Below are 13956 nucleotides of genomic sequence, written 5' to 3'. Positions count from 1 at the left end.
AAATATATACATATGATTTAAATTTCTTCCTTATATTTCTTTTTTTGGCTGGCTGCAACAAAATTTGTTGCTGAGTCCAAACGTAATGCTCACCACACAACAGGCTGATAAATCAAGGGACTAGTTGCTGGGGCAGGGAATAGCAACTTTATTTGGAAAGCCAGCAGACCAAAAAATTAGCGTCCCAAACAAACACTGTTTCCTTATATTTCTTGAAGGCAGAGAGTAGATCTTCACTATATATCCCTAGAGCTAGCACAGTTCTCAGTGCAAAAGGTGAGGCTCAACAAACATTCAGTAAATAAAGACAAACACACACACATAGCAGACAATAGCTGTAGGTAGGTCTGTCCCTGGGCCTATATAGCTTTAAGACTAGAGGCATACAGGTTATAACGTAGATCTAGATAAAAACAGAGAGCAATTATCTTGTTCTACATCAGAAGTAAAACATATTTAACAAATGAAGGCCTCTCCAAAGGAGTAATCCGTCATCCTAAGCATTCAGTATGTGTAAAATATATGGGCCAGATGCTCTAAGCATCTCGTGCATTTTCTCATTACATTCTCCAAGATCCCCAAGACAGCCTCCATTAAGACCCCATTCGTTAGATGCAAAAAACAAAGAGAATTAATTTGTCCCAGTAAGTGACAGAGCAAGGATACGAACCCAGACACTGACTCCAGAGTGTGGGGCCTTAGTCACTCCATGCTATGGCCTCTAGACCAGCACCCACCTTTCAAAGCGTCAAGCTAACTAAACCAGAAGTCACTCTTCCAATGAGCCAGACAGAAGACTTAGTTCATTTATATTTCTTTTTTTCTACTGCCAAGAGTCTCCCTTGTCAACTCAGTTCAAACCTCATGGTGTCATTTCTGTCTTTCTTGTCCTTTTTATCACAGAGCCCTACAAATCCTAACCTTAGAGTATCTTTTCTACCTACTCCTAATTTTCCATTTCAATCGCCCACCTCCTCTGTAGTACTAATCCGATGTTGTTCACGCATTCAGTGTCCTCTGTTCTAGGGAAAGAAAGACCAGTCCCTTGCCCTGGGGATGTTGGTGAATACTGATTAGGCTAACTAATGGCTTTAACAGTGGCTGTATAGTGGGATCACCTAGGAATGTTGTTTTTTTTTAATGCCAATATCGGAGTTCCCGTAGTGGCGCAGTGGTTAGCGAATCCAACTAGGAACCATGAGGTTGTGGGTTCGATCCCGGGCCTTGCTCAGTGGGTTAAGGACCCGGCGTTGCCATGAGCTGGTCGAAGACTCGGCTCGGATCCCACGCTGCTGTGGCTGTGGCGTAGGCCGGCGGTTACAGCTCCGATTCGACCCCTAGCCTGGGAACCTCCACATGCCGCAGGAGCGGCCCAAGAAATGGCAAAAAAAGACAAAAAAATAAAAAATAAAATAAAAATGCCAATATTTGGCCCCAGTAATTCTTAAAAACAGCCCTCGAGATTATTCTTATGTTGCAAGCAGGGTTGAGGACCACTGGACTAAGATCATCATGATAAATCCCATTCTGGAAACAGTTTTTAGCTGACAGCTTGTCCTCTCCCCAACCAGACCACAAGTTACCGGAGGTCAGAGCACATGTTTGTGCTTAACAACAGGCAGTGGAAAACTGTTGGCTAGTTGACTGCTAGGTCTCATAGTAATCCCAATCACTTTTCTAAAACTCAGTTAACTCATAAAAAACATTCCCTCTCCTCCACTTCATCTTCATTTTTTAACATTTAAATTACGGGGAAACGCACTGTGGAAGAATACCTGACAATTCCTTTGGGAAAAGGGCAATAATGAGATCAACTCAAGTCAAGTTAATCATAGTGAGGACAGAACTACTTATCATGAGTTCTCTTCACCCTCTGCCCCTTCCACCCTGCTAGGCCTGGCTTTCCTCATCCCAACCGACAACTCCACAAAGTAACCATTCCCTGCAATAAGTAAAGCACAACAGGAAAATAAGCCCTTGTCAGTCACATCGTTTGCAAATATTTTCTCCCACTCTGTAGGTTGTCTTTTCATTTTGTTTATGGTTTCCCTTTGCTGTGCAAAAGCCTCTAAGTTTGATTAGGTCCCAGTTGTTTATTTTTGTTTTTATTTCTATTTCCTTGGGAGACTGACATAAGAAAACACTGGTACAATTAATTGTCAGAGAATATTTTGCCTATGTTCTCTTCTAGGAGTTTGATGCTGTCTTGTCTTATATTTAAATCTTTAAGACATTTTGAGTTTATTTTTGTGTATAGTGAGAGGGTGTGTTCTAAACTCGATGGGCCCAAGACCTGAAGAGATGTTTCTCCAAAGACATACAGGTGGCCAAGAGGTATATGAAAAAATGCTCAACATCACTAATTATTAGGGAAAGGCAAATCAAAACTACGACTACCTCACGAATCAGTATGGCCATCTTTAAAAAGTCTATAAAAAATAAATGCTGAAGAGGATGTAGAGAAAAGGCAAACCTCTTACAGTGTTGGTGGGAATGTAAGTTGGTACAACCTCTATGGAAAACAGTATAAAGATACCTCAAAAAACTACAAATAGAATTACCATATGATCAATTGCTGGAGCACCAGCAATTCCACTCCTGGAAATATATCAGGCTCAACTGTAATTCAAAAAGATACATGCACCTCTATGTTCATAGCAGCACTATTTATAATAGCCAATACATGGAAACAAAGCTAAATGTCTGTCAACAGAGGAATGGATAAAGATGATGTAGTACATATACACAATGGATACTAATCAGCCGAAAAAAAAAGAACAAAACACCATTTTGCAGCAACAGCGGTGAAACTAGAGATTATCATACTAAGTGAAATAAGTCAGAAAGAGAAAGTACCATACGATATCACATATATGGAATTTAAATACGACATAAATGAATATATCTATGAAACAAAAACAGACTCACAGACATAGAGAACAGACTTGTGGGTTGCCAAGAGGGAGACGGGTGGGGGAAGGAAAAAGTGGGAATTTGGGGTTAGCAGATGCAAATTACTACACATAGAATGGATAAATGACGAGGTCCTACTGTATAGCACAGGGAACTGTATTCAGTATCTTGAGATAAATCATAATGGAAGTTATATATTCAGTTATATATATAAAACAGAATCACTTTGCTATACAGCAGAAATTGACACATTATAAATCAACTATAACTGTAAACTAGCTATGATGGAAAAAATAAAAATCATTTAATAAAAATAAATAAATAAAACCCACTTCAGGCACAATCTGTCAACCTTTCACTCCAACTTCACATATGCACTGACTGATTTCTTCTGCTCTCCTTTCACACTGCCAACCAAACCTACTGTGTCATCCCTGAGCGTACCTCCACCATGAATTGGCAACTTTCACCTTTCTGAAACATCACAAACCCTCACACTGTCCTGCCACTAACTCACAACCATTTTCACACACAGGCTGAGGGCTGCTACGAAAATAAGTTTCCCTTTGGTGGCAGAAACCTCTCCATGGATGCTGTGCAAAGAAATGGTAGAAAACTAAGCAAACTATAAACTATAAAGATTATATTGCATCTGCTCTTTTCACCTAATACTTTATTTTAGAGATTATTTCATACTCACACATCAAGAGCTGCTTTATTCTTTTTTAATGACTACATAGTATTCCACTGTGTGACTCAGGCATGATTTAACTAGTGTTCTATTCATGAATGTAGATGGTTCTAATCTTTACCTTCACAACCACATTTCAATAGATAGTCCTTATATACCTGTAATTTGCCAATCTGCCAGTAACAAGACAACTCCTAGAGGACTTAGATCAAAGCTCTATGTTTTTAATTTTTTTTTTTTTGGGTCTTTTGTCTTTTTAGGGCCGCATCCACAGCATATGGAGGTTCCCAGGCTAGGGGTCTAATCGCAGCTGTTGCTGCCAGCCTACACCAGAGCCACAGCAACCCCAGATTCAAGCCGTATCTGTGACCTACACCACAGCTCACGGCAACGCCGGATCCCTAACCCACTGAGCGAGGCCAGGGATCGAACCCGCAACCTCATGGTTCCTAGTCGGATTCGTTTCCGTTGCGCCACAAGGGGAACTCCTAATTTTTTGATAAATATAGCCAAACAGGTCTCCACAGAGATTGTACCAATTTTTGAGGACAGTTTTAATCACAATCCTTCCTGTGGGCTACCAAATTCTTACTATCTAGCAGAGGACCTGGTACATGGTAGCTATTAACGAGTATTCGCAGAATGCTCAATGAATAATCCTAAGGAGTAGGCAGTATTATAAACCCCATTTTACAGATGAGGAAAACTAGGCTCTACAATCTTGCCCAAAGTAGCAGAGCTAGTCAAGATCTTGATCTGGAAGCTGGACCTTGTGTTTCATTTTCTTTTCATTATGTCTCACTGCCTTGTTAAAAAGCCCATACCACAGGAATGTTCTGGAAGTCAACAATCAAAAACTTATACATTACAGATATTTTTCCCCATTAAGGAAATGCACTTTAAAAAAAAAAAGCCATAGGTATCCAGAAAGGTCTACTGGACATAAGGTACAGTGATTACAAGATGACCATTCATGAGTTCACTTTAAAGTGACAAGCCTAGTATTAAACCTACCCATTCTGACAGAAAATCATTTTCTAAGTGCCAGCAGCTAGAAAACAGGGCTATAAAGGCTTGCTAAATTCATTAATAAGGCAGTCTGCAGTTATCTGATTTCACAGCAACACCTGCATATTTATCTACTCATTACCAATTGGATGATGGAATTTTTTCAAGCACATTTCAAAAATCTGCCAACTTCAAGTGTAAAAAAATAAACTTTGTGGTTAATTTTTCCCTTAACAAAGTACAGCTGTTGAGAATAATTGTTCAAGATCTTACCCTGTAATGTCAACTGCAGCAGAACAAAGAGTATTTAATTAGCAAATCTATCCAGTAATTCAACACCTATTATATAAAATGCCTTCGTGATTTTATTCAGGATAATTTGCTAAGAGGGTTATTACTGACATTCAGATGGAATTTAAAATTCCTACGCAAGTCGAGTCATAATAGCAGTAATGATCTCCCCAATCAGGAGATTCGGTGTCACACAAGGCTCTCTTGCAATGCGGCAGCCGATTTCCTGACTTCTTAATTCCTGGGCTCAGCTCAGTGAGAGCCCTTCATGCCGGTATTTCAGTCAGCAATACATCTTTAATGGGACTCTATTAAAATAACTAGAACAAAAATGACTTTTTTTTTTTGGTTAAAAAGAATGACAGCACTGCCATCATATCAATCATTGCAGGCTTAGCAGAACAGTGCCGTTGGGGGAAAAGAGGAGGGGGAAACAGGAAAGGCGTGGGGCTGGGGGTGGGGAGAGCAGTAATTAAAATAAGACGAAAAGGTGCTTTAAGCCCAACGTGAGCCTCTGAAAGCTGGGGAAGGGTACAGGTTGGGGGTGGGGGGAGGAAATGTGAAATTTCCAAAAAAAAAAATTGCTTCCTCAAGAAAATAGTTTGTTCAGGAATACACCCACGATGTGGTTTACTAAGCAGAAAGAGCATGTATGTTGCGCCAGGGTTAACAACAGCAGCGACCTAAGACCAACTAACTACGAGCGAGGAGTGTAGTTACAGGTTCTCCTAACGAGGCCAAGATAAAGCCAAGGTCTTGATTTTTTTTTTTTTTTTTTTTTTGGTTAGAACAGAATGCTAGTGCCATGTCAAGCATTCATTCAAAGGTTACAAAATGTCTTTAGATGCTATTACACACTAAAACAGTGCTTATTAATACTAAATGAGAGAGAGAGAGAGGGAAAACACCAACTTTCTCAGTTAACAAGTTTCAAGCTCCTATTCCAAAAGCATACATTTACTGTAGTAATATCCACTAACAAGAAACCCGATTTGCTCTCTGATGTAGAAACTAAACAATACGGAAATCTTCTAAGTTAAGAAAATGCTGGGTAAGGTCAAATTTGCAACAAGTAACACATGAACAGAATGACAAGTGAAATCTCAAATGGCTTTAGGATTCTTCTGTTACTAATGACATAAAATTAGAAATAAACTGGAAAGTTTTTTTAAAAATACATTAGCATAATAGGGGTAGCAAAATGAATAGTTTTGAAGGAAAGGGAAAAGAAAAGCAGAAGAAATATAAATATTATGATATTTGGTAATCCAACCATTATCTAAGCTTTCCCTATTCCCAGTTCCCATAGTTTCCAAGCAGGACTCAGTGTTACTCAGTTCTCCCACTTGGCAAAATCTTTTATTTCCTCTTAATTACATTAGATTGCCTTTTTCCTACTTTCCTAGTCTCCACTATTCTTTGATGTGTGTCTTCTCTATAAAATGCTCAAGGAACAAGGGCTATGGACTTAACAAGCACCCTACACTCTGTCTCCACTATTCCCGTGATGCTGGACTCCCTACTGCCTTTACACCTTTGCTTTACCTTCTTTAAAACTGGGATAATATGACCACCTAGTTCCTGGAGCTAGGTGGCAATAAGAAGTGTATGCTGAAAACATGCTTTGCAAAGATAAAACGTTATACGAGTTCAAAAAAAAAAAGTCAAGGGTCTGAAATCTGAGTACTGGTTTAAATTGCCAATTACTAGCTAAGTGATCTGTGAACAAGTTGGTTCCCCTCTCTGGGTCTTAGCATCCTCATTTACAAAATTAAGAGGTTGGGATTCCTCCCATATCTCAAAGTCCAGAATCCAAGTTTGACAAGGAGCTGTATCTCTCCCTTACATCTGGTTGCTTTGACTTTGTACCATGTTCATTTCTTGAGTGTTAGGAAAATGAGACACTAATATATCCAACAAAGACAACTAGCATTACAAGAATATATTTCCATATTCTAGGTTGCTTTTGAAGGCTACGTGGTTGTAAAATACCTAGAAATACATAAGCTCTCATAAGTTGTCTGCATACTATTTGATGCACTTAACTGAAGTGGCTGGGCGTATTTACAGTACATCAAAACCTGTGCCACCTTGCTTTGAGATGCCCCTGCTCCCTGCTACTGCCCACCGGGGAGAATACATACACATCTACATACATATACACACATCAGTGTTTCTCTTCTTCAGCACCAATAACATTTAGGCCAGATGATTCTTCGTCATGGGGGACTGTGTGTGGCGTCTACCCACTGGATGCCAGTAGCAGGCACACTTACTCACGCGTGTGCACAGACATACATATACTCTCTAGCTGTGACAACCAGCATTGTTTCCAGATAGTGCCAAATGATCCCTGGGCAGCATAATTGCCCCTGGTTGAGAATCAGTGATATTATACTGATGACTCAGTATGTTCTTGCTCCGGGCCCATAACCAACTACCTGTCCCACAAGCATTCATTCTAAATCTCCACCATCTCCCCCGAACCTTCATTAGCTCCAAACATAATAAATGGCCCCTCCAAGAGCCTTCAACTAAAACAAAGGGCCAATAGTCCCACATCACACTCTCCAGTGGGGCATCTCTTGCCATAGTGCTATCCTGCCTCCAGGCCCTCATCACTCACGCAGCCTACCTGTCTCCAACCTCACTACCTTCCAAGCCATTCCTGATGCTTGGCCAGTGTTCCTTCTAACAGGTAGTCTCTGCAATGAAATTCAAACCCCTTAGCTTGACCTGAGACTCACGATCTAGTTGAGGCCCACTTCATCTTCTAATGCTTCCTACACGCATCCTTCAGTCTAGCCTCCCTGAAATATTCTGAGTATACTGAACAAGCCACACTCTGTTCTTGCTTTCGCACAAGTGGTTAAAAGTGGGGGTTCAGAAGTTAGGCTGTGTGATGGCTAATTTTATTTGTCAACTTGTCTAGGCCATGATACCCAGATATTTAGTCAAACATTAGTCTAGAAGTTGCTATAGAGGTATTACTATTATTATTATTTACAAGAGACTGACATTTAAATCAGTAGACAGAGTAAAGCAGAAAACCCACCATCATGTTGGGTGGGTCTCATCAAATCAGTTGAAGGCCTTAAAAGAAAAAGACCGAAGGGCCCCTAGGAAGAAGAAACTCTGCTGTAGACTGCCTCTGGACTGAAACTGAAGCTCAACTCTTCCTTGTTAAATATCAACTCATTCCAGTATGTTTGACTCTCCAGCTTGCTGACATGCCCTGCAGATTTCAGATTTGCCAGCCCCCACAATCGTATGAGTCAATTCCCTGAAATCAGTCAACCCCCACCTTTCCCTCTTCCCCCTTACCCCCCACCACTCTCTCTCCCCCTCTCTCCCTCTCTCTCTTGTTCTGCTTCTCTGGAGAACTCTTGACTAATACAGGCTGCCCAAGTTCAAAGCCTAAAAGCATTCCTTCTAAGCTGCACCACCTTAGGCACACAATAAAAGCTCTATAAGCCCCCAACTCCTTGACTGTAAAATGGAGAGAGTAACTACAGCTTCCTTACAAACCAGCTACTGTGAGCATTAAATGAAATAACATATGTAAATTATTTTGTACAGTCTCTGATACCTAAGTGCTCAATAAGTATTAGGAATTATCACGATTTTACAAGGAACTTACCACCACCAGAAAAGCCTCTCTGGCCTCCCCACTCCAATGATACCACTGAGTATATGAGTCCAATGTAGCCCCCAAATTATTTTGTGTATACCATACCACAACACGAAACTCTATTAGAAAAAGTAAGATTAAGAAACTCTAAGCAAATTAGAAGCAGAGATCCTGTTTTTGCCATTAAACCTATCACAATGCCTTACATACAGCAGTAATTCAATGCATATTTATCTCTCAGCTTCTAGTAAAAGGAGGCAAACCCAAGTGGTCCAGCGTGAGAAAAGCAAAGCCATGGATTGATAACTGCATCTCCACAACAACAGGACCCTAGGGCTGGTTGCAAAAAGCAGCAATTAAACCCACACACAGCACGCATTTAAATGCTAGCTCTTTCCAAGCAAGAAATGAAGAGCACATCAGTTTTAATCCCACCTTCAAACACAATGTATGTTAGATAAACAAATATTCACTCAAGAGAAATGAATTTCTACCCCAGTGATAAAGGCCCGTTAATTATAAACTTGACTGAAAGTGTACCTCTCCCATACAACTCTTGTTTCTAGATAAACTGATTTTGTTTTAAATCTTTAATTTACAACCTAACCTTCTGATAGCTCATGTGTAAGGAATATAAAACACGTTGAATAAACAAGGCTTTCTGAAAGGTTTCTCCTCCCCAACAGACGCATCTAATGATATTTATGAGTATCTTTCAATTACTACCCTAAAATCTGACAGGGCCCCAATGTTGATCTAAAAACTTTAAAACCCACAAACTATGGCTCTGACTATGTGAAAGGAAAAGTGAACTTCTCCCTTGTCTTCTGATTTCTTCCCCCCAAATACTTATTCATTTTGTGGATCTTTAAAAATCCACATTACGCTCTTCGAAAAAAACTGTCTTCAAAAACAAAACAACTCTGTTTTCATCTTTAAAGAAACCTTCCTTCCACAATATTCTTATTCTCTATTCCTCCTCCTCTCTCTATTCTCTAAACCCCCAGTTTAGAGAATACCTCACATCTTGTATGTTTCACGTGAACACGGGTGAACTATTGCCATAGGTGGGACTCTATGTGACACAAGAGCTTGGAGGGCTGGCTTTAAAGTGCACTTGAGCCCATGCTACTCACCAACACAACAGTTCAAGTATGAGTCTACACTCTGAAATATTAAATTCCTGGGGGGGGGTGTGCTCTAAGACAACAAAACGGAAACTGGAGCAGGAGATGGTAACCTAAGGTCAAGAAGTCTGAAAATCTCTGAAACAATAAGGAAAATTCTGAATGTGTACCTATATGTATTCTTCTAGGAAGAGGGTCCAAGTATTTCACTGATTTTGAAATTTTGATTCATCACTGAAGATGCTCCAATTAGCCATAAAAACAGAGCTTTCAGATTTCTCGGGATTCACATAATGTCCATGAGACTAGAAACACCCCCAACCACAGGCCTTTGCCTCGTGCTTTGGAGCTGGGTCTTTTCAGCCCCTTCAGTGTATTTCCCTCACAGAAAAACACCGTCATGTCAAAAGGCGTCACGATTTTGGTCCCCTGATTGACTCCTCACATAACTCATCTGGGGGGCTAATTAAGACACGGCCAAACTATGTCCGTGCTGCAGTGAACATCGGCACTCAGGCAAGTTTCGCAAAACCTGATGAAAATTGACTCAAAGTGTCTTACTTCAGTAATCACTTAGACGGAATGAATTTTACATTAGTGGGATCAAGCATGCACCAGGCCTCAGTGGAAATGAAAAGGGCTTATAGTAATAGGATTTATAAATCCACCCATTAGATTAATGGCTAAATGATTTACATGTAACTTTCTCCCCCACCCCATCCTCCCTCACCCTTTAACTCAGTAAAAACTATGCTTGGCATTTTCCACTGCAGTGCCATACACAAAGGAAATAGCCTTTCTATTTTGGGACATTCTAATTTCTAATAATGGCTTGGGTAGCTACCATTTAACTCTTTCAAAGCACAAATAATTGACTAATAAAATTAAATATTCTATAAGGCCTGAAAGTGCTTAATTGATCATAATTGTCTATTTGAGAAGAAGGCGTCAGGCTGGCTATGCTCAGATAATGAAGTTGGGCAATTCTGAAGCACTGCAATCAAGATAATACTTACGGCTAAAAAGGACATTAGCATTTTCCAGAATCGGCAACATTTTCTTCATAACTGAGGTCATGGGGAAATCTGACTAGAAAACTTTGAGCTTCCGGCCCCCACGAAGGGCGGCTTTCACAGGCTGCCACTCGCCATTACGAAGCACCTGGCCTGAAGCTCGACCTCGGAAGCACGCCGAGGTGGGGGTCCGGAAGACAAGCTCGACTTGGAAAGTGACCAAAGCGCTACTGTCACCATTGTGATCCAAGTATTTTTGATTTCCACGAAGCTCCTTTTTAGGCCTGCTGTGTGACAAGGCAGACACGGGACTGCTCTTTGTTATTCTCTGCCTTGAGGGAGGTCAGAGGAGAGAAATCTCAACACTTGGGGTGGGGGCACAGGCGGCAATTCCCTTGCTCAGCACCAAGGCTGAATACGAAATTCTGTTCTATAATGACCATACTTGCTACATGTCCTCCTAGAGTGACTCTGTTTCTTTCCTTTTTTGGGCCACAACCGCAGCATGTGGAAGCTCCTGGGCCAGGGATCGAACCCAGGCCACAGCAGGGATGATGCCGTATCCTTACCCCACTGTGCCACAAGAGAACTCCACTTCCTATAAAACGGTGTCCCATGCCCCCCCCCTTTTATTAGAAGTTCAGAAAAGAGATTCTAGGAGCTAGCTACAATTAAAATATGGAGGATTCCCACTTCAGAGAATAATCTTCTTTCAGAAAGATCGTCTCGACTGAGGGAAACGTGATTGCGTTGACCTGTCTGGAGATATACTGACACATGTGAGTTGTTTGGGAAAACTTTGTAAATTTTTTTTTTTTTTTGCAACAAGAAGAAAATAAAAAGTATGCCTGAAGCTAGAATGTTTGGGAAAGTGGGGAGAGGGCAGGAAAGAGGCCCAACTGTAACGGGCCTCAGAAGTCACAGTGAGGACTTTTAGGAGTGACATAACCAGACTGACAGTTTAAAGAGGTCACCATGGCTTTGAAACTTGTGGCGCATACATACATGCAGGGGGTGAGGGCAGGGGCAAGGTCCAGGGAGAAGTACTGCGGCTTGACTAACATCATCATCACCGCACTGGAGTTGGAGAGCCTTAGGTACTGAGGAAGCGGAATCTGCAAGGCTGGGAGACTGGCTAAATCTGAGGCGTGAGGAAGAGACAGGAGTCAAGGACGATACCTACCTATGTTCCTGGCTTAACAACTGGGGAGACTGCCACCCACTGAGACAGGGAAGCTGGGATAGGGGAGCAGATGCACGGGCAGTTTTGGAACTGACAAATATGCTATGCCTGTGGACACCTAAGTGGAGGCCACAGGGAGGCAGCAGGTGGAAGCTAAGATGCTCAACCGAGGGGACACGGGGCATTACAGATCCAAGGAATCCATTGTTCAACAGAGATGCAATTTATGAATAAATCAGTGTCGGTGTGCAGCCAATAACAGATCTCATCAAACGGCACAGCTCACAATGGGACAGCAGGAGAAAAGGGAGATGAGGCAAGCTGGCACTCTAACCACGGTTACGGTGCTCTGTGGGTCTGCTGATCCCCCATTCCTCCTCCAACAGTTTCCTTTCCCTTCCAGCTATGAGATCTCCATTCTTTCTGTCACAATTGGCAAGTGCCACACAAACCAGTGGCCACTGGCAAATCTGATGAAGGCTGCCCCAGTCAGACAGCAAGGCACCACATGCTGACCTTTAACGAGAATGATCCCAACAGGTGGCGAGTGCCTAATACAAATAATTGTATTAAGCCTCCGAACAAGGTCAAAGAGGGGGAGCACCTTGTTTTTTCATGAGCAACCAAAACAGCCACAGGCCGCAGCTCAACAAACAGCAAGCCAAACCTCTGCAATGGCTCTGCTTCTTGAGGCAATGATGGGCTCAGCAGGAAGATGGAACATCCATCAAGTCACTTCACAGGTAAGGAGCCTCCTATAGCTCCAACATAAGCATCCTCTTCCCGTTTCCCTTCTGCATATGGGAACAGGGAGAGCGTTCTTCATGTCAAGATTGATGCCATTCGTTGGCAGTTCTGGTTGACACTTATCCAGTAAAAGAAAAGTAGGAGTTTCCGTCGTGGCTCAGCAGTCACGAACCCGACTAGCAACCATGAGGATTCAGGTTCGATCCCTGGCCTTGCTGAATGGGTTAAAGATCTGGCATGGCTGTGGCTGTGGCATAGGCTGGCAGCTGCGGCTCTAACTTGACCCCAAGCCTGGGAACCTCCATATACTGTAGGTGCGGCCCTAAAGAAAAAAAAAAAAAGAAAAAGAAAAGTAGCGATGGAAGAAACATTCCCTTCTGTTTCCAAATAATATTTGTCAGACCCTAACTCATAAGTGATTAAATTAATTATCCCTGCCTCTGATTTGATTTGATAACATCCAATGTCTCAGTTCTCGTGGACCTTTGACCTCAGAGCAAACCACTGTTTTGAAAGAACAGACAGCTGTGGCTGGCAGGGGGGTGGGAGCCTGCTGAACCTCCTGAGAGACCAACACCTCATCATGGCCCTGAAATTCCACCGGGTGGGAAGAAGCCAGGAGTCTGACACCTGCAAGAGGACCCCATGTGCTGATTGATCTGTGGCCTTTCTCCCTGATATTCATATATATATATATATATGTGTGAAACTTCCTTTCCCCCGGAGCCAACCTCCTCTCCTCCCACCCTCTTAAACCTTGTGACTGCAGATGGCATGGCTAGGACGAGCCACACACCACTGGCGTGTTGGTCCCCAGATAAAGAATCCAAGCAGTAGATCAGATTCCTGTCAGCTGCAAACTAGCCAGCACTTCAGCTGCTTCTCATTCTTATTTTTAAATGGCAGGATGGGCTCTAGGACATGGTGGCCTGTCACACAAGAAGAGACTAAAGATTTTAAAAGATAAAACCAAAATCCTTAAGGGTGTGCAGATTTACCCAAGACCGAGAAGTGACCATGTGCTTTAGAAAAGGGCACACAGTGTTTTAGAAACCAGTTATGAGTGTGTTATTCTTAGTGACTTGCTGGGATAAAACTGATTTTAAAAGAAAAACCTAACTACAGATCAGTTCTTAGTCAATGCGACTATCAGATTAACGCTCTTGCTACTAATTTGGAAAATAACTCTTTTCAGAACTCTGCGTCCAGAGCATTAAAATACTAGCAGTTCCTTTGTGGCGAAGCAGGTTAAAGATCTGGTGTTGTCACTGCAGCGGCCCAGGTCGCTGCTGTGGTGCAGGTTTGATCCCCAGCCCGGGAACTTCCGTATGCCCCAGATGCAGCCCCCCCCC

General features: G+C 42.0%; 1 protein-coding gene across 2 annotated transcripts in view; it reads right to left on the bottom strand.

Annotated features, from left to right (window-relative positions):
- The window catches only part of POLA1 (DNA polymerase alpha 1, catalytic subunit), a 307592-nt gene that overhangs the window by 186029 nt on the left and 107607 nt on the right, over positions 1–13956 (bottom strand). The window lies entirely within an intron of this gene.

Source organism: Sus scrofa, chromosome X, assembly GCF_000003025.6.
Source record: "Sus scrofa isolate TJ Tabasco breed Duroc chromosome X, Sscrofa11.1, whole genome shotgun sequence".
Classification (NCBI taxonomy): domain Eukaryota; kingdom Metazoa; phylum Chordata; class Mammalia; order Artiodactyla; family Suidae; genus Sus; species Sus scrofa.
This window is presented reverse-complemented; position numbering and strand designations above follow the sequence as displayed.